This window comes from Narcine bancroftii, chromosome 5, assembly GCF_036971445.1.
Source record: "Narcine bancroftii isolate sNarBan1 chromosome 5, sNarBan1.hap1, whole genome shotgun sequence".
NCBI lineage: Eukaryota > Metazoa > Chordata > Chondrichthyes > Torpediniformes > Narcinidae > Narcine > Narcine bancroftii.
The window spans coordinates 220,049,748-220,074,888 of record NC_091473.1 but is presented as its reverse complement, the minus strand read 5'-3'; the positions used below and the strand labels follow the sequence as shown (position 1 = coordinate 220,074,888).

The 25,141-nt window shown below is 37.8% G+C and overlaps 1 long non-coding RNA gene across 2 annotated transcripts in view; it reads right to left on the bottom strand.

Moving 5' to 3' along the window:
* LOC138764885 (uncharacterized) overlaps positions 1–25,141 on the bottom strand; it is a 162,214-nt gene that overhangs the window by 26,449 nt on the left and 110,624 nt on the right. The window contains exon 5 of one of the 2 annotated variants that reach the window (XR_011358339.1): positions 14,758–16,057. The exons of the other annotated variant lie outside the window; for it this stretch is intronic. This is a non-coding gene — a long non-coding RNA (uncharacterized lncRNA). Of the gene's footprint in view, positions 1–14,757; positions 16,058–25,141 lie in introns of those variants that run through there. 2 annotated transcript variants of the gene reach the window in all.

Genomic DNA, 25,141 nt, shown 5'->3' with positions numbered 1-25,141 from the left:
ACAAAGAAATAGGTCTATAAGAAGAACATTCGGTCGGGTCTTTATTTTTTTTCAAGATTAGAGAAATCGTAGCTCTGTAAAATGATTGTGGTAGTTTACCCAATGTGATAGATTCATCAAACATCTTAATCAGCCAGGGAGAGAGAGTAGAAGAAAAAGCTTTATAAAATTCCACAGAATATCCATCAGGACCTGGTGCTTTCCCCGAGTTCAGTGAGAAAATAGTATTATTGATCTCCGAATCTGTAATGGGTTTACTTAATTCTAAGTTATCTTGAGGTAATACTTTTGGGAATTTCAAATGTTCTAAAAAATTAAACATATTACTAAGGTCTTGAGGGGATTCTATACTATATAAGGATGTATAAAAATTTTGGAAAGATTGATTTATCTCTTCCTGGTTAACAGTCAGTTCTCCATTCTGTTTGCGAATCTCCACAATTTGGCGTCTAGCTGTAATATTCTTCAGATGATTAGCCAACAGTTTACCCGATTTCTCACTATGCACATAAAAATCAGATTTAGATCTAATTAGCTGGTTTTCAGTCGAAGATGTAAGTAACAAATTATATTCCATCTGCAGTTCAATTCTTTGTAAAGTTCTTCAGTAGGATCAGTCACATATTTCTTATCAATGTCTTTAATCTTCTCAACCAACAGATGAATCTTGTTTTTGATGCATTTCTTCAAAGATACTGAGTAAGAAATAATTTGACCACGAATATAAGCCTTGAATGTATCCCACAATATTCCATAAGAAATTTCCGTAGTGTAATTTGTTGAAAAGAAAAAGTTAATTTGTTCTTTCATAAATTTAACAAAGTCTAAATCTTGCAATAATGTAACATCAAAACACCAGTGCTTAATAGTAGAAACAGAGTCTTTGAATTTAAGAGAGAGTTGTAATGGAGAGTGATCCGAAATGGCTATAATGTCATACTTACAAGCAGTTACAAGTGGAATAAAACGTGAATCAATAAAAAAGTGATCAATTCTCGAGTATGAATGGTATACATGAGAAAAAAAGGAAAACTCTTTATCTGTCAGGTGAAGAAATCTCCAAATATCAACAGCTCCAGAGTTAGTAAGGAAAGAGTTAATATATGTAGCCGATTTATTCGGTAGGAGCTGTGAAGGTTTCGACCTATCTAGCAGGGGATTCAGACACAGTTAGAATCCCCACCCATTATTAAATGATATTTATTTAGATTGGGTAAAATAGTAAACAAAGATCTAAAAAACTCAGGGTGATCTACATTCGGGGCATAAACATTAACCATGACAACCTTAATATTGAATAATAACCCAGTAACCAATAAAAATCTGCCATTAGGGTCTACAGTGATGTCATGTTGAACAAATGTAATAGAGGGATCAATAAAAATAGATACACCTCGAGTCTTAGAGAATGAGTTGGCATGAAATTGTGGGCCTTTCCAAGATTTAAAAAAACGCAGATTATCCTCCTTCCTCACATGAGTCTCCTGTAAAAAAATAATCTGTGCTTTCAGTCTCTGGAATACTTTAAAGACCTTCCTCCTTTTAAACATGTTGTTTAGACCATTAGCATTCCAAGAGACAAAATTAATGTTTTGATCCATTACTTAGGTCAACCCTCCAGTATATAAAGGGTTAATTAAAGCAGGGACCCATGCGCCCGGAAGAAGAATTAAGATATAAGGAAGGACCGGAAATGACGACGTGTCAGCCATATCTGTAGTTCTAAAAGAAAAATCAAGAAAAAACTAAAGAAAATGAAACATAAAAGCCCCTGAAGGAAAAACAAAACCCACCCCCCATCTGACCAGAGAGTGATCAGAGAGAAAAGAAGAGATAATACTAAACCTACCCCCATGTCTTCAGACGGCAGCTCCTAATATTAAGTTAAGATCCACCACCTAAACTTATAAAAAGGAGAACTCAAGCTAAAATCAAATACTAAATATTGAAAGAAAAATATTTAAAAAGAAATAAAAGAAAAATCGTAATTGTGTAGTACCTACTGATAAAACAAAGTCATAAAGAGTTAAATCATTTTAAAATTAGTTTATGAAGAAAGACAAAGAGAAAATGGCGAATGTAAAAAAAACCATGAAAAGTTTTAATAAACAAAAAATAAAAAATCGCCATTTTCAGTAATTCAGAAATAAAATAGATTAATATAAAATTAAACATACACTTACATATTTAAAAAAAATTCTCACAGAGGAGAAAGAAAATATATAAAAATGTGTTAAAGATGAACAGGATAATTAGAGCTATAATGATCTATTACTTTTCGAATGGTCAGAAATCAGAATCTGACTATTAACCTGAAAAAGACCGATATCTACCGCATTTTTTATCGGTCACTCGGGCTGAGAGGTCACGCTCGACGGGAAATTAGCCGACAGGTAGTTCCGTGCTGCAGACACGGAGTCGAATATTTGACGAGCTTGGTTCTCCAGAGAAATCCTGAGCCTCGCAGGATACAGCAGCGCAGGTTTCAGTTTCTTCTCAAAACATTCGGACATCAGATCTTTAAACAGTCTTCGAGCGCGTACTACCTCTGGACTAAAATCTTCATAGGCTCTTAGACTAAAGCCACGAACAGTCACATTTCCAAGTCTTCTGGCTGTACGAATCAATCTATCCTTTGTACTCACGTAATGCATACGGACCATCACCACTCTGGGTTTGGAAGCTTCAGCATTTCGGTTCCAGATACGATGTACTCTATCAAGTAACGGTGGATCAGCAGGGAATTCGGATGGGTATGCTTCTTTTAAAAGCTCGACAAAAAACGTCAGGAGATCTCCTTTCTCAATGCCTTCAGGAATTCCAACCAAACGAATATTTTGTCTTCTGGAACGGTTCTCTGAATGAATGCTTTTCAGCTGGAGCACTTCTAGTTGTTTAATTGCTTTGGAAAGTTTCTGTTCGACCTCATTCAGTCTAATCTCTTTTTGTTGAACTTCAGTTTGAAGAGCTGCAATTAAGGTATGTTGTTTTTTGGTTTCAGCTTCTGAGGCAATTAAAGCTGTACGAAGTTCAGCTAGGTCTTTTTTGCAACAAACATCTTTGAATTCATCATGAAAGAATTTTAAAAAGTCAGCGAAGGTCATCTCACTTAGTTTAATGTCTGGTTGTTTCTTCTCTCGGCCGTTACCTTCTTCTGCCCGGGTTTCAGCTCGTATAGCTTTTCCTTCAGTCATTTCTTCAAAATTTTCAGACTCAAGTATAATTAGAGCAATAATAAAGATCTTTCTGACTTCTGTGAAGTTAGTTCAAAGGTGGATACAGGTTAAAAATAGTATATTTTATGGAGCAAAAACCAAAACGTGTTCACTCCATGAGCGCCACCTGGAGACCTGGAAGGAAGTAAATTTTCGATGCAATCTCAAAGAGGTTAATCAGATTGCGAAGAAGTGGATTGGAGCTACTAACCATGTCAAAACACGAACAGAAATGAATTTCAACCTACCGGAGAAGATCTTTATTGAGTTTACTGGTCAACAACCCCCCAAAAAATGCCACCGTGCTCAATCTGTTCCCAACAATAAATTTCCCAGATTCCTCCCAACATACATCGCCAGATTTTAAATGTCTTTCTCTCTGCACCGGTTAATTATATGGAATAAAGCTCAGCATTTGGATGAACCCTTCTCCATTAAAAATGGCGTGAAGCAAGGCTGCGTTCTCGCATCAACCCTCTTTTCAATCTTCTTCAGCAAGATGCTGTTTACAACATCTTGCTGACCTCAACAATGAAGATGCTGTTTACATCCGGTACTGCACGGATGGCAGACTCTTCAATCTGAGGCGCCTGCAAGCTCACACCAAGACGCAAGAGCAACTTGTCCGTGAACTACTCTTTGCAGACGATGCCGCTTTAGTTGCCCATTCAGAGCCAGATCTTCAGCGCTTGACATGCTGTTTTGCGGAAACTGCCAAAATGTTTGGCCTGGAAGTCAGCCTGAAGAAAACTAAGGTCCTCCATCAGCCAGCTCCTCACCATGACTACCAGCCCCCCCACATCTCCATCGGGCACACAAAACTCAAAACGGTCAACCAGTTTACCTATCTCGGCTGCACCATTTCATCAGATGCAATGATCGACAACGAGATAGACAACAGACTCGCCAAGGCAAATAGCGCCTTTGGAATACTACACAAAAGAGTCTGGAAAAACAACCAACTGAAAAACCTCACAAAGATAAGCGTATACAGAGCCGTTGTCATACCCACACTCCTGTTCGGCTCCGAATCATGGGTCCTCTACCGGCATCACCTATGGCTCCTAGAATGCTTCCACCAACGTTGTCTCCGCTCCATCCTCAACATTCATTGGAGCGACTTCATCCCTAACATCGAAGTACTCGAGATGGCAGAGGCTGACAGCATCGAATCCACGCTGCTGAAGATACAACTGCGCTGGGTAGGTCACGTCTCCAGAATGGAGGATCATCACCTTCCCAAGATCATGTTATATGGCGAGCTCTCCACTGGCCACCGTGACAGAGGTGCACCAAAGAAGAGGTACAAGGACTGCCTAAAGAAATCTCTTGGTGCCTGCCACATTGACCACCGCCAGTGGGCTGATATTGCCTCAAATCGTGCATCTTGGCGCCTCACAGTTTGGCGGGCAGCAACCTCCTTTGAAGAAGACTGCAGAGCCCACCTCACTGACAAAAGACAAAGGAGGAAAAACCCAACACCCAACCCCAACCAACCAATTTTCCCCTGCAACCGCTGCAACCGTGTCTGCCTGTCCCGCATTGGACTTGTCAGCCACAAAAGAGCGTGCAGCTGACGTGGACATTTACCCCCTCCATAAATCTTCATCCGCGAAGCCAAGCCAAAGAGAATGGAACGTGTTCTAAAATTACAGTAAAATGGACACGGAAGCACCCTTGTAGTGCCGGCAGTTATGGTAATCGAGCTGGTATCAATCACATGGATTTATTTTGGAAGTACCCCACAGTGCATAGTCCTGGCTATGAGTAAGATGCGTATGTAACCCGGCAGAGATGCATGGCAAGAAATTGCTTTTACACAGGATGCTCGTTTCTGGTCACCAACTCTCCCCACAGTTACAATCCATAAACATGGCTCGACCTTCCTTTAGTTTTCGGGGGATTTGTAAAGTAACCAGTCGTTTACTGTTTATTTCTGAACTCTATTCAGCGTCAGAAATATAATTTATTTTCCTTTTTTTACAGTAATATCAGTGACTATTAAGATCCTGTCCCGAGGGAACTGCGGTCTGTCCAAAAATGTCACGCTTTACCTCCTTGCAATGGCGGCGGCGGATCTACTGATCGTTATCTTCGATCTGATAATGAGGCAGATACCAATTGCCTACAGGTACTACTTCCGTTTCCTCAAGTCCATCCCTTTGTGTAATATTCACGCCGTCCTTGTTTATACAGTGACAGATTGGTCTGTCTGGAACACCGTCGCATTCACCTTTGATCGGTTTGTAGCCATTTGTTACCAGAAGATGAAAAGGAATTATTGCACCGAGAAAACGGCGACGTTTGTACTTGGAACGGCGAGCGTGCTAAGTTTTTCGAAGAACATTTTCTGGTATTTTATGTTCACAGGTGAATATTTCGTTGATAATACCCCTTGGTTTTGTTTGACAAGAGAAGGTGTTCTGACATCAGAGAACTGGGCAACAGCCACATTCGTTCATCATATCTTCACACCGGCAATCCCATTTGTCCTCATTTTGCTGCTCAATGGGTTAACTGTAAGACATATTCTGTTGACTAGCAGGGTGCGCAGAAGACTTCGAGGTGCCAGCAGTCGGGAGAGTTTTCGAGACCCAGAGATGGAGAGCCGCAGGAAATCCGTCACTTTGCTGTATGCTATCTCGGCGAATTTCATCCTGTTATGGTCGCTGTTCACAGGGTATTTCATATGGGTCCAGTTGTATTATGTTCGCGTTGTGTTTACCGGTCCAGCTATTTTTGTGCAAGACCTAGGTTTCATGCTGCAGCTGTTGAGCTGCTGTACAAACACGGCCCTTTACACCATTACCCAGAAAAAGCTCAGGGAACAACTGAAGGAACTAGTGAAATCTTCCATCTCTCGAGTTGTGAAATGTGCTCAATGACGCGAGGAGCCACGAAATCTTGTTTGTTTTTATTTTATCGTCAGGCGCAATTTAAATAATTAATTTGACAACGAGGTGTGATCAAATAAAATATCACCCCTCAGAGGGAAAGAGAGATTGACGTAATCCCAAAGGAAACCTCGGAGTAAAGTCCCTCGAAGTAATGATCAAAATTAAACAGACTTCAAATGACACAAACTAGTTCATCTACGACGATGACCATGGGACCTGCAATTAAAATAATGCTTCGTACCTCACAAGGAATTCAATCTGTTCTTGCATTCCCGATACATTAAACAAACCGAACCTCATGCAGTAACTGAAAATAGTATAGAGCTCAGAAATACCGTGGCTGTGCCGAGGTAGAAAGGTAGCTAAATTGGTAGAGCTCATAATACATTTATTAGGTTACAAAGTTATGCATTGGTTCTTACGACGATAATACGACGATAATAACGTTTGGTGTACCATTGGAACATCGACTGACGAAGTCGAGGAATCTAATTGAACACGTCCAAAGCCAGTCCCAGGCAGAAGTTGTAAACAATATTTTATCATTAGTTCAAATATCCTAAGGCATGCACCCAATATAAAGCAGCAGGTTACCAATTCAACGAATCATAATTACGATAAACTTTTAAGTGGAACGTCAAATCAGACCTACAAAATATCTTAAAATAAAAATAACATTAAAATCTTCACAATGAAATTAGACGTTAGAATGAGCGATTAACGTGTAAAAGTACAACTATTTAAATTCATAAAACAATTCCAATCTTTATGGAATACCGACGGGGCATGGAAAATGCAAACCAGCGGAGCAGATCAAGAATTAGCATCAAAATAACTCAGTAACTCCTGCGATTTAGAAACTCAATATAACGTTCCGCTGTAGAGCCACAGAGTAGCTCTTGATAATTCTCTCACACATGAACACACACACACACACACACACACACACACACACACACACACGCACACACAGACACACACACACACACACACACACACACACACACACACACACACACACACACACACACACACACACACACAAGGCTGACCGGCCACATCCATGTCTATGTCTCTTGCTTCACAATGGAGTCTGCCGGTCGCTCACACTGTCCACTGTTCACTCACGTCAACCGCTGTGTCATGTTCTGCCACTCGTGCATCGGGCCTGCTAGTCACACACAACGTTAGCAACAGAGGACGTTGGCTAAACTGTTGGTAGAACTAGGTGCTAGTTTAGTGTAGTCGTGCTCAGCAACATGATGGGAAAACAGCAGAAGATAGAAATTAGCTAAAAGCTGACACACAAAATATGTCAGAACAATGAAGGTCGCAGCAGCATCTGAGAGAACAATAGAGCATTTGTTGATATGCACCTGCACCGATTAGCACCCTGAGACTTCGCAGATGTGAGAAACTAGCTTTAGTATTGATATGCTGTGGTGTTAGGATTGGTAAAATATTATACAGCAAGCGTACTAACTTAGAGATACTTTGTATATGAGAGGAACTAATTATTGGTTGTTAAAAGATGAGGTCGATTATGATTGGTGTTACATTATTCAGAATGCTACCGATCAGGAAAAAAATGAATGTATTGGAGCTGCTCGGGGGGACATTTGTCACTGATTCCTGAATGACATTTCAGTAGTAGCGGTGAATGAAATTAACCCAATCTGCAGATTAAAGAATGATCCAACCAAGACTGTAGTTGAATTCAGTCATTTCGTGTGAGCACCGTGCGGAATCGGGATCCACACAACCATCTCTCACAAACCTCAATACCTTTGGGTATTTCACTCAGAAGCTCACGCGTGACCTATAACCGCACCTGGTGCAACTCATGTTCCATTCCACTGGCCAAGTCAGCTGTTCGCATTCTCATCAAAGGACAGACCGAACCAGTCGATGGCACTTAATTTCAAGCAATGTCAGGAAGCTCAAAACAGTGTCCCTCCTCTAAGACTTCGGAAAGCGTGTCTCTCTCAGTGAATGAGAAGATCCTGAGAGAATGTCATTTGTTGTACATGGACTCCGAGTGCGGTAAATGTGCTATTGAACATATAAATTCAGTATATTTATAGGCAACAGCTCAATCCTACTGCAGTGCATATTTGTGTGACACAAACATGTTTCAGATATCAACGACTATATTTTTGCATCTGTGAGGTGGATCTCGGGGTTCAAGTCGTCTGAAATGGCAGCAATTCATCTTTGTATATTTCCATCTATGAGTCTTTCCCTCCTTCTCCCTCCCTCTCTTCCTCTTACCATCACGCTGTCTCCTCCTCAATCTCTCTTCCCCATTCCAACACAAAGAGTAAACATGCTCCTTCCACGTCTAGGCAAACCTAAATTTGACCGCTGTTGAATATTCGATAGTATGTTTAATCACAAATATGCAATAGATGTAGCCTTTATGATTCACTCTTGGACACCAGAGCATGTAAATTTTCAAACAGCGGGAATGAGGCAGATATCGAGAATGGAGTCATCATTTTTAAGTTTAAGGAAATCGGAAGAAGATTCCCAAAATGACGAAATTGGAATGACATTCCCAGACTGCGGCAAAGGGAATGAGACTAAAAGTGTGAAAGAACCCATCAAAGCTTTATGCTTGGAGGAATATGAAAACTTCTGGTGAAAGTGGAACGCGAAAGTGGCAGGATATAGGAATGGATATTTCTGTTTCGTCTTATGTCAGTGGTAAAAGGATAAAATATGATCGTAAGCGAGTGAGAGAATTCGAACTAGGATGGAACATTCAACCAGAAGAACACGGTTGAAAGGATGAGAGCAAAAGGAATAGGAATGAGCTTTCAAATGACTGGACGAATGTGAAATTCGGACACTTGGGGAACAGAAATCCGGTTCAAGAAATAAGCGAATTGATGGAGATTCTCAGAATCAGGGAACAGAATCTGGGAATGAAGTGCGAAACATTGAGTAAGCCATGATTTTAGGAATTGAAATAACGTTTATAATTTGAAAATAGGCTTGATCTCCACAGTCATAGAAAATATGAATAGAGGTGTTAGTGGAGAGATTTTCTCCGAGAAAGGAAATAGATGGTCTTCTCGAAGAATGAACAAAGACGAAATTCCCTCAGGGAACCATATCTGTAAAACGAAGAGAGGGAGTGAAATTATAAGCATGTAAGAGTTGGTGTCAAATGTCGAGAGAGAGGGAATCAAGTTCCAATATGCAGTTCAAATACTGCACATGGGATGGAGATTCTATGAGATCAGTTCAGAAAGAGGAAAGTGTAATATCAGACTCAGAGCGACGTAGCAGGAATGAGATTAAAAAATGAAAACATGCCATTGAATTTATCTCTGTGATGGAACTGCAATTATATTCTCAGAGTGAAAGCAATAAATTTTAATATTGAGAGAATTCAATGGAAATTCCTTGAGTAAAAATGAAAGTGCGATTGAGTATGAGAAAATATGTATGGGATTTTGAATGTGAAAATAGAATGGTCATAGAGAATGGGAGAGATGATAACAAAGCAACGTGACAAAATAAGTGTAAGATTCAGGGTGCTAAAAAATTTCAAAGAGATTTTCAGACGGAGTTTATCGGAATGAAACTGACGGTAAGATTCAAGTGTGGACTAGGAAGGTTGTTTTCAAGCCATTGCATCATCGAGAATGCTAGTTACAACTATAGAGTCGGACTGCGAGAGAAATGCACTTTAACAAGTGGAGAAGCAGGAAATAGCCAACGTTGCGGAAATATGAGAATAACTGACATTTTCACTTTCTCTCTTTTTTGTTGCTATTTGATGTTCTGAATATTGCCAGAGTTTTATTTATGTTTCAGATTTCTCGGCCTCTGCATCTTTTCTCGTCTGTCAATCACCGTTTGTTGAATTGATTTTAAATTACGTATCATGCATTATTCTTCTTTTACAGGGCTAGTGAGCATCGCCCGACAGCTGGGCCCCAGTCTCTTGGCTCCAAGACAAAGGATTATAGTGATGCTCATGGAAAACCATTAGGCCGGCAAGAGTTCCTTCATCAATTGGTGAGAACGAGCTTTAGTATAGAACAGCAAAACGGACACATCTATTTCCTCTCTTGGTTGGTGGGTAATTCATTTATCTGTGAGGGTTAACTGTGAGACTCAAATCACTGACTCTAACAGCTACTGGGATTATATATCGTCCATTGGAAGGATTTTATCCATTTCTCACTATTTCTCTGCCTCCACTCTATCTGTTCCCTGGATAATGACTTCCAATCCGTGACATTCTGAAATAACCCCTTTCTCTGATAAACTCGGATCGCTCCTTACTGGCGATGATAAAGCCCACGTTTGTATCTCCTCTTATTTTCCTAATTCAGTTTTTGACCACCTACCACAGGAAGAAAAAGGACCGAGTATCTCTGGTCCTCACTTTCTTCTTCTTCATCATCCACATCCGAGATATTATTTGACACTTCCGTCAACTTCGATGTGATACCACTAACAACCATATCGTCCCCTCTCAATTCTTCTTCATTTTCGCCGGGATCTTTCTGTCCTAAACCCTCTGGTTCACTCTTCCATTCTCACTCACATATCCATCCCATCCACCAAAGCTCTCTCTAATTGTAGAAAGTTCTAAACTTGTCGCTGCATTTTCTCGCTCATCAGGAACATAAACTGTCGTCCTAAGTGAGATAAAACTTTACATGGACATTTTCCAGCCTCATCCACTACATGATTTTAACTCGCTGTGGAATCATCTTGATTGGTGAGACCAATCTCAGATTAGCTGGCTGCTTTACTGAACACAATATCTGTGTTTGTAGTTCTTAACCTAAGCTTGCTGTAGACAATCATTTGAACTACCCCAACTCTTCCTACAATGACGCGTTAGTTCGTGTCCTCATCGTTTGTTGAGTGACGCTAAATGTAAATTTCTGGAACAATACATCATATTCTTCATGGACAGTTTAAAGTTAATAGCATTAAACATCGATTTTCCTTATGTTAGATACCGCAAACACTTTCCAACATTTCTTTCCCCACTCCTGTACTTATTTACCCCTCTCTATATTTTCTTCCTTCCTAGTCGTGTCTCCCTCTGCCTACCTCTTCATCTTTAGAACCCTCTGCCCTATACACAACAACTATGAGCCCCAGAAATTTTATTCCTCCCTTAGATAATTAATTTTACCCCTTCCCTCTGGTCATGATAAAGGATTTAGACCCCAAAGGCTGACTGACTATTTGTACCCATGGATGCTATAAGACCTGTTGAGCTCCTCCGGCACTTCTTCATTTGCTTAATGTTCCAGCATCTGCAGCTTGCACGTTAATTTCACTTCACAGAAAGCCTTAGTTATGCGAATGGGCAGAGGTACAATGCTTTAAATTATTTAAACGAGAATACGATCATGCAGCAGTGGAATGAGCGTCAGAAAATTATCATGTCAGACATCTTATCTTGTATAGAAAAAGATATTCTTTCCATAACCAAACAAAACTGCATCTCTGAATACCACCTATCTAAAGACAATACATTTCTATTCTTCCAAGTAATCGCAATACATTTCTTGGCCACTGCCAGCGCTAAGTAAATAAAAGAGATCTGGTAATTATCTAATTCTAAATCAATGATAATGTAAAAAAGATGTCTTTTTATGAGTTAAAGTCGACCCCATTTATGATTATATAAAATTTAAATAAGTTTGAATAAATCATTTTTTTTATTTATAAAAATTTTTTTTATTATATATTTTTTCTATATATGTTTTCTTTTTTTCTTTTTTCCTTCTCTTTTTTTTCCTTTTTAAAGTTTTCTTTATTATTAGCTGTTTTTTTCGATTAAGTTCTTTTTGTTTTTTTTCATATATATTCTGAATATAATGAAAAAAATTTGGATTAATAATTAATTAATTTTTAAAAAAATATATATCGATCTTTTATTAAGATATATATTTTTTATCTTTTTTTATTATACTAATAGTATTAATTCTTCACTCTTTATCGTGGGGGTGGGGAGGGGGTTTTAGGGGTTAAAATAGTTTTTTTTAGTCCTAGTTTTTAGTTGTTAGGGAGATGCCGAGATTGGTATTGTATTAACCATGTTACTTTGTACTTGTATTACTTTATTTTGTATTTTTTCTGTACGTGAATTACTTACTTTCTTCATATGTTAAAATTAATAAAAAAAGTTTCGAAAAAAAAAGAAAATTTTCATGTCAGCATGCTTGATAGCAGAATAAAGCAACCCCCCCCCCACCCCCCACCCCGACTCATTCCGCTATTTAATGAAGTCTCAGCTAATTATAGTCAGCAGGTTTTGATTCTTTTCAAGTGAACTGGTAACCTATAAACAGTAACCAATCTCTCTTAAGAATGTCAAAACCCCTGTCGAAATTTAAACAGTTTTTCCAGATTTTCATTTTGTTTGTCTCACACATCCTGTGCAATTAAACTTTTCTGAAATTATATATGAAACCATCTAAAGGCATTCATCTCTAAGGTGCCAGTTCCCTTCTTCAAGCTCCAGTTTGTTCCTGTGTGGCTAATGGAGAGGATAAAATAGCTTTGAAACCCACTTGGATATCTCTGGTCTGTTCGACATGACAGAAATAGGAATTGACATTTAATAATGGAAAGCTTAAAATATACCATAGGAATTCTCAATCAGGGGAAGTAACAAGGGTGTGTAATGTTATAATTTCATGGATAATGTTACTGAGTGGAGATTTTCTTTTAATAAATGTAAATATTAGAATTTTAAATCGTTAAATGCTTTTAGCAAAATTCAGATTTTATGTTCCCTTTGTTCTGGTCAGTATTGCAGTATCTCGAGTAGCATATTATTATTTTAACAATAACACTGGACGTACTCAGCAAGCCAGATAGGATCCAGCAGAGTTGTAGTGCCATACAACACTGAACCAGTCCTTGCAGCCTCCCTGTTTGTTTCGGGCAGGAAGAGCATTTACTACCCAAACGCATTTCCAGTATTCGACCTGTGGCATATTGTGCCATCAAGTGCTCATTTCAATGTTCGACGGAACACCAATCGATGAGGTAGCGCATTCAAATTTTAAACCACCCCTTCATATTCCAACGCGAGGCATACCTATTCATTTTCGCGACTGATGTTGCTCCATTCGCTGAGTTCCTCCAGCAAACAAATTTTCTTTTGTTTCTGATTCCAGCATACGGAGTACTTGGTGTCAATCTAATTCTCCCATCTCTCCGAAGGATTCTACACGCAAGGCGTAGAGTTCCTCACGAGCTTCTAAATCTATTCCCCCAAAAATTTTGTGCAATAATGTTAGGGCCCCCTACGACTTCTATACCGCAAGCAAAACAGTTATATCTTTCCATTTACTTCTCATATACATTGGCAACATCCCGGTGAATCTTTTCCATGCGGTGTACAGGGTAATTACGCAGTCTCGCTGCATGGTCACCAGAACTGTACACTTTAGATCAATTATAGCCTCACTGTTATCTTACTCAATTGTACAATAACCTCCTTGCTCTGATATACTTTACTTGGCTAGTGGGCGCAAATATCTAATCTACTTTCCGAACACCAAATCGACTTGTGCTCATTTCCTTAGGAATAAAAATGCTTTGGTTTCTCTCTGTATGTCAGAGTTCAACTATGTATATTCAGCGTTATTGTCAAAACGCATCATCTCTCAATTCCGATTGAATTCATTCTGTTATTGCTTTCTACATCTTGCTAACCCGGCAATGGCATTGTGTAAGAGAAAACTACTCGAGGAACAAAAACCCTAGACCATTGTCTTTGCATTATAATCACTTTGAATTTTAGATCTAGCTTGCTAGGTTGTCTCATATCTTATGGATTCTGATATATTGGAACATTCTCCCAAGTGAGTCATTCTCAGCAGCCAATTGAAGTCAATTCTGATTTTTCAGATAGGATCTCCCCTCAATAAAGTCTCTTTAATTGCCTCTAAAAGTGCAGAATTTGCTCCGTCCTTCCGATATTTTCAAATCAAGTTTATTGTCATCTGATTGTACAAGTACAACCCGACGAAAGAGCGTTCACTGGTCCTTGGTGCAAAACATGCAGAAGCACAACCAAATATAACATACTTGCATAGAAACAATACATATTCATGACAAGTAATTCAACTGTACAAATATACAAATAGATATTATTTTATGCATGTGAGAGTCTCGGATGGTTAGTGTGAGCAGTTCCTTTTGTGGTTCAGCCTTCTCACTGGCTGTGGGAGGAAGCTATTCCTCACCCTTGTGCTGCTGCTCTAATACTCCTGTACATCCTTCAAATGGGAGCAACTGAAAGATGCTGCTTGCAGGGGAAAAGGGATCCTCAATGATTTTGCGTGTCCACTTCAGACAATAATCACATCGATTGCGGTAGGGGTGGGGATGGGGGGTTGGGTAGGGGGTAGGATGTAGACCCCATTGATCCTCTCTGCCGCTCTTATGGTCCTGTGAACTGTCTTCTGATCCATTTCTCTGCAGCAACCGTACCTCACCGTGCTGCAGACTGCCAGGACGCTCTCTATAGAGCTCCTATGGAAGGTTGACATGATGCCTGTAGTTTATTTACTTTTCCTGATAACTTAAATCTATTGCAAAACCGGACCGAAAAGCCCCTTAATTGTTTTTTAATAAGAAGAACAATCACAGGCCTTTAATTAATTTATTTTTCTCATGTTCAACAGCGTTTTGTTTAACATCTTCACATTATGAATATCCTCTAGCTCTTTCTGAAATCATGGAGTTTTAAATCTGTTGCCATAGGTTAGTGGTGACTTATCGCTTAGTTCATAACCTATCCATGTATGCCAAACGTCCACAAGGTTTGTTAACTCCCTTCTTACTTTGTATTGCCTGCTTCATACAACGACCTGCGATTTAATTTACCAGTATGTCATGGTGTTTTCCTCGTATCCTCCTGTCCATTTTGTCATAATAGCACAATTCATACTTCTACCCATTAAATTCCTCATGTGTCTTGCTTGCCATTGGGCTTGCCAACTATATTACTTCTGTCGATAATTACTGAGTTGTTAATGTGTGGCAATGTTTTAAATACAAGAAAGCCCGGAATTCTAGAAAAAATGCATATTTGGAAATACTGGGACAGAAGCACATATCTTCATTATACGAAAATATGTTCTGCAGATACTAGAATGTAGAAATAATAAATGTTCCCCTTTTTAACGATATGTCCGGCTTTATTTGTGCACAGCATGAATTTGACTCAGATCACGGACAGCTGCAAGATCTCCAGCGGTCAGACCACAATGATTTCCACTGGCAGACTGTCAGCTACAAATGTTCTCAGTATAGCATCATGTAACGGATCAGATACCTTGATGATTTACTCTCAAGCGGGCACCTTGATGGTTTATTCTCATAGCAACATGCTGAACTGAACATGTCAGAAACTAAATTTGTACAGAGCCAAATTGACCGTCGGGTATCACAAACATTGACATCGTTCCAGAAACAACTACTTTATAATCGTTGTTATTGAACATCATTGATTAAATATTGCAATTTATTCAACAGTCCTTCTGCAGTTTGACATTGGGATGCGAAAACATTGCTATTTGTCTTCTGTCTTGCACCTTATTAAGGTTTTGAAAAGACGATCTACAACATTGACAGCCTCATTTCCCTCCCTATGTCTACTGGTTCTCTCGCATCAACGGCGAAATGATGGATCACCGAAAAGATGACCATTTCTTACACACGTGCAGACTGATAACTGTTCTACTTTTTGTGATACAAACGTTGAGCGGAAAGGAGTTGAACCAACATGTTTGTTTTGACGCGCATAATTAACGACAGCCTCAGTGGATCTGAATATGTCACAAGAGATTCGCTTCCTCTATTAATGTGGTATTTATTTTGCAGTTGCAGTTAGTTGAAAGTGAGGGTATCAGCTCCCGTTTTTCCAGTCTCGGGAAGGATTTACATCTGAAAACAGAAGTGCAGAAATGTTCACTGATATGGATATAGGAACCGTGGATCAGAATGATCCAACCACGAGGAAGAATATTTTCTGGGCGTTCGAACTGTTTTTGAAATGGGATGAACGCCCATTGCATTGGCGAATATATTTTCTCGTCCGGGCAATTCAAGTTATCTACTATCCCATCTTGGCTATGACTGCTCTTCCTGGTAAGCTTTTCTGCGCACGATATTGATCCGAAACGATTCTCATTTTATTCTTTCCAACTTTTGTTGATTCTGCTTTCTTGAATCCCTGTGTATTAACTTGCCAAATTACAGCTAACAGCAATATTGTTTCTAATTGGAGGAGTCACGTGATGGAGTAGTGGCCGGACGGTGAACTCCAGCCCTCTCCAGAAAAGTCAGAAAAAACAAAGGAAAACACAAAGGCACAAAAATAAAAATCAAAGTAAAGTGAATATAAAGGTGGAAAGAAGATGGCGACGAAAAAAGAAATGTCGAAACCAACGGTAAGAAGAGAGGAAGAGAAGACAACGGAAGATGAAGGAAAAGGCCTTACCTGTTCGAAGAGGCCCGTGGTGGAGAGAGAAACCCGCTCCCTCAGGTCGGTAGAAAGTGGACTACAAAAATGGCTCGCTGAGCCGAGTAAAAGTGCGCAACCGCGCATGAAAAAAACACACCGACGGAGGGGTGACCAGCTGGGGAGTCGATCTCCACAGCCGGCAATGACAGCTGCAGAACACCTGCAGCAAGAGGAGAACATAGAAGACAACGAAAACAAGAAAGAAGAGAAGAAAAGGGCAACAAAGAAACAACAGATGGCCAACCCAGAGGAAGAAGAAGAGGAAGAGGAAGAGTACAGTGAAATAGAAGAAGAAGGGAAAGGCAAGATAAAGGATATACTTTCTCTTATTAAAGATTACATGGAGTCATTTAAAGAATGGCAAGCGCAAGAATTTAATGATTTAAGAAGAAGAATAAATAATACAGAAAAGAAATTGAATAAAATAGATATGACCTTATCAGAAATGGGAAAAAGAATGGACAAGGTGCAAGAACGAGAAGCAGCAGTAGAAATGGAGGTAGAGGACTTAAAAAAAGAAATTAGAGGAATCTAATAAAAAAGTTAAAGAGACACAAGAACTGTTAGCTCAGAAAATAGATATAATGGAAAATTATAACAGAAGAAATAACATAAAGATAGTGGGCCTTAAGGAAGATGAAGAAGGCAAGAATATGAGAGAGTTTATAAAAGATTGGATCCCTAGGATCCAAGGATGTCCCGAACTACAGCAAGAAATGGAAATAGAAAGGGCACATAGAGCATTGGCCTTTAAACCACAATCACAACAAAAGCCAAGATCTGTTTTAGTAAAATTCCTAAGATATACTACAAGAGAAAAGGTACTGGAGAAAACAATGGAAAAAGTAAGAGAGGACAATAAGCCACTGGAGTACAAAGGGCAAAATATCTTCATTTATCCAGATATAAGTTTTGAACTCCTGAAGAAGAGAAAGGAGTTCAATACAGCAAAGGCGATTTTATGGAAGAAAGGGTATAAATTTATACTAAAGCATCCAGCGGTATTGAAAATATTTATTCCAGGACAACAAAACAGACTATTCTCGGATCCAGAGGAAGCAGGAAAATTTGCAGAACAATTACAAAATAGACTGAGAGATGAAGACGTGTAATGAGAGTACAAAAGACTGCGAACTAAAAAGACATAAGTTTTGAACTCCTGAAGAAGAGGAAGGAGTTCAAAACATCGAAAACGATCTTATGGAAAAAAAAAACTATTCTCGGATCCAGAGGAAGCAAGGAAATTTGCAGAACAACTACAAAACAAACAGAGAGATGAAGACATGTAATAAGAGTAAAAATGACCACGATTTATATGTATGTGGGTAAAGAGGTATATGTGTGTATATGTATAATGTGCATACATGAATGTATCTGTATTTAGAGGAAAATATAGATAGTATAGACAAGAATTAATAAGGGAAGGAAAAGGAATAGAGGGAATAAGGAGGGAATTAAAAGAGTGACCTTTGTCACATATGAAAAGTGAAATCTTTTCTGGGGGGGTGCTGGTTGGGGGGGTGTTACGGTCACTGCAAAATCAGCTGACGCTTGCGAGTGAATTCGCAAATCCAAATGGAGAGGGGAGATGTGGTTGTCCGACAAGGGATAAAGGACAACTCAGGAGGGGAAGGGGGGATTGGGGCTAAAGGAGTTTTAAATAGGAGAATAAGGAAAATGTTTGATGTTTTAGGAATGTTGTCTTATAAAGGATTCAAAACAAGAAAACAGAAATGGATAAGAAAGAAAGGTAATGATGGAGAAACGGAAAGGGAAGATAAACAAGGTATAAAATGGCTACGTTGAACTATATGACTTTAAATATTAATGGAATACATAACCAAATTAAAAGGAAGAAACTGCTAAATTTAATGAAAAAAGAAAAAATTGATATTGCATTTGTGCAAGAAACACATTTAACTGAATTGGAGCATAAGAAATTAAAGAGAGATTGGGTAGGACACGTAACAGCAGCATCGTATAATTCAAAAGCAAGAGGAGTAGCTATATTAATTAGTAAAAATGTGCCATTTAAAATAGAAGAGGAAATAATAGATCCAGCAGGGAGATATGTAATGATAAAATGTCAGATATATTCGGAGTTTTGGAATCTATTCAATGTATATTCACCTAACGAAGAAGATCAAAAGTTTATGCAAGATATCTTTTTGAAGATAGCAGATACGCAAGGGAACATATTAATAGGAGGGGATTTCAACCTGAATTTGGATTCAAATATGGACAAAACTGGGAAAAAAATTAACAGAAAGAACAAAGTAACCAAATTTATAATTAAATCGATGCAAGAAATGCAACTTTTGGATATATGGAGGAAGCAACACCCAAAGGAAAAGGAATATTCATATTACTCGGCTAGACATAAAACATACTCAAGAATAGACCTATTTTTGTTATCAGCTCGTATGCAAGATAGAGTAAGAAAAACAGAATATTAAGCTAGAATACTATCGGACCATTCACCCTAAATATTGACAGTAAAGTTAGAGGACATCCCTCCAAGAATGTATAGATGGAGATTAAACTCCATGTTACTTAAAAGGCAGGATTTTAGAGAATTTATTGAAAAACAAATTAAAATGTATTTTGAAATAAATACGGAATCAGTGGAAGATAAGTTTATACTATGGGACGCAATGAAAGCATTCATTAGAGGGCAAATAATAAGTTATGTAACCAAGATGAAGAAGGACTATAATCAGGAAACAGAGCAGTTGGAAAGGGAAATAGTAAATATAGAAAAAGAATTAGTAATGAAGGAAGATATAACTAAAAGAAGAGAACTGGCAGATAAAAAAATAAAATATGAAACACTACAAACATATAAGGTGGAGAAAAATATAATGAAGACAAAACAGAAATATTATGAACTAGGTGAAAAAACGCACAAAATCCTAGCATGGCAGCTTAAGACAGAACAAGCTAAGAAAATGGTATTGGCATCAAGGAAAAAAGATAAACAAATTACATTTAATCCAAAAGAAATTAAGGAAAACTTTAGAGAATTCTATGAACAATTATACCAAACTGAAAACGAAGGGAAAGAAGGGAAAATAGATGAATTTCTAACTAAAATTGAACTACCAAAACTACAAATAGAGGAACAAAATAAATTAACAGAGCCATTTGGAATAGTAGAAATACAAGAGATAATAAAAAAATTACCAAATAATAAGACACCAGGAGAGGATGGATTCCCAATAGAATTCTATAAAACATTTAAAGACTTAATAATTCCACCCCTCCTGGAAGTAATCAACCAGATTGATAAAACGCAAAGCTTACCAGATTCATGCAAAACAGCAATAATTACAGTAATACTAAAGCAAGGGAAAGATCCACTCACACCAGCGTCATATAGACCAATATCTTTACTTAACACAGATTATAAGATAATAGCTAAATTATTTGCAAACAGATTAGCAGAGTATGTACCGAAAATGGTAAATCTAGTCCAAACTGGATTTATCAAAAAAAGACGCACAACAGACAATATTTGTAAATTATATAACTTAATTCATGCAGTAGAAGGGAATAAAGCACCAACAGTAGCAGTTGCTTTAGACGCAGAGAAGGCCTTTGACAGAGTAGAATGGAATTATTTGTTCAAAGTATTGCAAAAATTCAGTTTACCGGAGAAGTATATTAATTGGATTAAAGCATTATATAAGGGACCATTAGCGAAAGTGACAGTAAATGGACATGTATCAAAGCAATTTAACTTAAGCAGATCAACACGACAGGGATGCCCACTATCACCTTTATTGTTTAGCTATAGAACCACTAGCAGAATTGATAAGAACAGAAAAAAATATAAAAGGGATAAAAATAAAAGACAAGGAATATAAAATCAGTTTATTTGCGGATGATGTTATAGTATACTTAACAGAACCAGAACTATCAATAAAAGAATTATATAAGAAATTGAAGGAATATGGAGAAGTGTCGGGTTACAAGATCAACGTAAATAAAAGTGAAGCAATGCCTATGAATGATGCGGATTTCTCAAAATTTAAGAAAGAATCACCATTTAGATGGCAAATGCAAGCAATAAGATACCTAGGTGTACAAATAAACAAAAATCTCGGCCAACTATATAAACTCAATTATTATCCACTAATGAAAAAATTACAGGATGATTTAGAGCATTGGAAAGATTTACCATTAACACTAATAGGAAGGATAAACTGTATTAAAATGAACATTTTTCCAAGGATATTATACCTATTCTTGCCAATACAACTGACAGAGAAATTCTTCAAGGAGTTAAAGAAAATAATAAGGAAATTTTTATGGAAAGGGGGGAAACCGAGGATAGCACTAGATAAATTAACAGAATGGTATAAACAAGGAGGCCTACAACTGCCAAACTTTAAAAATTATTATAGAGCTGCACAATTAAGATACCTATCAGATTTTTATCAAACAAGGGAAAAGCCAGATTGGACTAGATTAGAATTAGATAAAATAGGGGAAAAGACACCTGAACACATATTATATAACTGGGATGAAAAATTGGTACAACATAGAAGTTCTCCAGTATTACATCATCTACTCAATATTTGGAAGAAGATTCATGTAGAAAGAAATAAAACAAATGATCAATTACCAAAACTAATATTGACGCAAAACAAGTTACTCCCTTTTACAATAGATAACCTTTCCTTTAGAGAATGGGAGAAAAAAGGGATTAAAAGAATAGAAAATTGTTTTTCAGGAAATAGATTATTATCCTTTGAACAAATGAAAGATAAATACAATATAACTCAAGATATAGCACTGGCATATTACCAATTGAGATGCTACTTGAAGGATAAATTAGGAAGCAGTTTGAGCTTGCCAGAGGGAAGTAAGTTTGAATATGTGATTACAGATACAATGATAATCAAAAGATTTATAACAAATATGTATATTAAACTGCAAGAAAAGGAGAATGAGGAAACAAATGGTAAAACTAAACAAAAATGGGAACAGGATTTAAATATAAAGATAAAAAAGGAAACATGGGAGAAGTTATGCTCTGGAACGATGAGAAATACAATAAATACGAGGTTACGTAATTGGATACACAGGCTATACATTACACCTCAAAAGTTAAATAAATGGGACCCAACAGTATCTGATGGATGTTTTCGATGTAAAAAAGAAATGGGAACAACAGTTCATGCAATCTGGACATGTGAAAAAGTAGAAAAATTTTGGGAAGATCTCAATCAGATATTAAATAAAATAACAGAAAACAATATACCAAAGAATCCAGAGATCTTTCTCCTAAGTAACATAAAAAAACAAAGAATTTGGAATTGATTTGGAGAATGCACAAAAATGATTTGTTAAGATAGCTCTAGCCGTAGCAAAAAAATGTATTATGTCAACCTGGAAATTGGAAGATAATTTGAAAATACAACAACGGTATAGAGAAATGAATAAATGTATTCCATGAGAAAAAATAACATATAGTTTAAGAAATAATATTGAAATATTCGAACAAATATGGGAGCCTTATATTAAACACAATAGCGAAAACCTACCGGGGACAATCACTACCTAAGTTAACGGAAGGAAAAGGAAATGAAAAGAATGGACTCAGTGGAATTTCTGGTGTATTTTTATTGAATGACAACATTGTCTGACTGGTTTAATGTATCCTAGATTTTATACCTTAAATGGACGGGAGGGGAGAGGTGGGGAGGCTGGGAGGGGAGGAGGGAGGGGGGGGGAGAAAATGACATTGTATATGTGTGAAAAGGAAAAAATGTGTATCATGGTTAATGTGATTTATGGTGTGAAAAATAAAAAATTATAAATAAATATTGTTTCTAATTTACGATCACATACTCGCAGTGCTTTGTGTTCCTGGTACGTTGATAGATCCATTCAGTAATCCATCCTTCCAAAAGTAGAACTTTTATTGTTGCGCCACAAACAACATTCAAGACAGAATGAATTGCTTGGCAACCTCACATTTCCATTTGCCTCAATAATTGATGGTTTACTCTCAAGCGGGTGCCTTGATGGTTTACTCTCATAGCAACATGTTGAATTGAACATGCCAGAAACTAAATTTCTGCAAAGTCAAAATTGACCGTCGTGTATCACAAACATTTATATCGTTCTAGAAATAACTACTTTATAATCGTTATTATTGTATATTATTGATTAAATATTGGAATTTAATTAAACAGTCCTTCTGTATTTTGACATTGGGATGCGAAAACATTGCTATTTGTCTATTGTCTTGCACCTTATTAAGCGTTTGAAAAGACGATCTACAACATTGACAGCCTCATTTCCTTCCCCATGTCCACTGGTTCTCCCACAACAACGGCGAATTCATGGATCACCGAAAAGATGGACATTTCTTACACAAGTCCAGATTGATAACTATTCTACTTTCTGTGATACAAACTTGAGCGGAAAGGTTCAGAACAAACATGTTTGTTTTGGCGCGCATAATTAAGGACAGCTTCAGTGGATCTGAATATGTCACAAGAGATTCGCCTCCTCTATTAATATGGTATTAATTTCGTAGTTGCCGTTAACGTATTCATTTGGTAGTTGCCGTTAACTCCAGTGACTGATTTCGTGCTTTCGTCACGAAAGTGATAGAATCAGCCCCCGCTTTGCCAGTCTCTAGGAGGATTTACATCTGAAAACAAGTGCACAAATGTTCACTGATAGGAATATAGGAACCATGGATCAGAATGTTTCAACCACAAGGACTAATATCTTCTGGGCTTTCGAAGAATTTTTAACACAGGATGAACTCCCATTGCACCGGCGAATATATTATCTGGTCCGGGCGATTCAAGTTATCTACTATCCCATCTTGGCTATGACTGCTGTTCCTAGTAAGCTTTTCTGTGCACGATATTAATCCAAAAACGATTTTCATTTTATAACTTTTGTTGTTTCTGCTTTCTTGAATCTGTGTGTATTAACTTGACAAATTACAGCTAACAGCAATATTGTTTCTAATTTACGATCACCTACTAGCAGTGCTTTGTGTTCCTGGTACGTTGATACATCAATTTAATAATCCATTCTTCCAAAAGTAGAAATTTTATTGTTTCGCCACGAACACCTGCACCTCTCTTTACAACATTCAAGACAGAATGAATTGTTTGGCAACCTCGCATTTCCATTTGCCTCAATAATTTCACGTCGGCAATTAAATTGTCTTCAACAATAAAAATTTATACGTCCCTACCTGAGAGGGCCTGATACTGGACAACCTGTTGGGAAACATAGCAGGGAAAATACCTGGTATGTCCATAGGAGATCACTTCGTGACCAGTTACGGGAACGCCTTCAGTGTTGAAATAACTGGAAAAGACAGGATTGGCCCACAGTTTAAAGTTCTAAATTACTTATTAGGGCATCTGACAAGTGGAAGGCTTTCAAAGGAAGATAGTGGGTATTTGGTAGATAGACATGTTCAGCGTGATCCAGTGAGGGGAAACGACATGGCTGATAGGATTGTGAAACAGCCAATAAGAAGACCTATTGAGACTCCAGTCAAGGAAAATATATAGATTTAGAAGGGATCACGCAAATCCGATAATGAGAGTGGAAAAATTAGGAATTCACTTAAAATGTGACCAGGAAGGCAAAAAGGGCCACTATGTTATCGGCAGCCGATAACTTACTACAACTATATGAACTTGGCAGAGAAATGGGGCGTTTAAACATCACGAATGTTATTTATCTGTGGAGCCTCAGGATGTGCGGAAAATTATAATGTATTAACCGGGAGAAAGTCATGGCTATGAGGAAACTCGGGAAAGTAAATCCTGAAGAGAATCCACACAAGAGAAGAAGAGATGCTGCAGATGCTCAATAGCATCAAGATATAGAAATCTCGAGGGCCTCATCGATTGCGGCCAAAGATATTTTGGAAAGCGAGGAAAGAAATTGCAAAAATTGAGGGACGTGAACTGTCAAAGACTGGGAGGGTGTCAATTATATGGATTATGGCGAACCTGAATGCCTCTTCTTGGGACATCGTCAATTTATTGATGCCTAAGATTCCAGCATCGGCAAATATGTGTTTCTCGAACATTGTGCTACTGTTCAATTGCACTAAAACTGGCAGATCAGAGTCAGATGGACATATGGTGTTTAGATTTTTACGAGGATGTTCAGAAGATATTTGCATGAAATGAAATAATTTAGTATGCCAATAAATTTCTGGAAATAGCTGCAATAAATAATGGAAAACAAAGGGAACGCGTTCAAAAACGAACAATGGCTCTTATTTCAGTTTAGTTTTCATAGCGATTCGTTTTGCACCGGGAGTAAAATTATTAAAGCAATTAAGGATAGTCTCACTAAACTAAAGATTGATACTGTATCTATGGAGTGTTCAAGCTGTGGAGTATCACGGTTCAAGATAAGAATATTCAGCTTATTTACCCCTTTTGTGGCGCATCGTGCAATTTTCACGTGGTGTTCATTCTTATTCTCACAATTATATGCAAAACAAA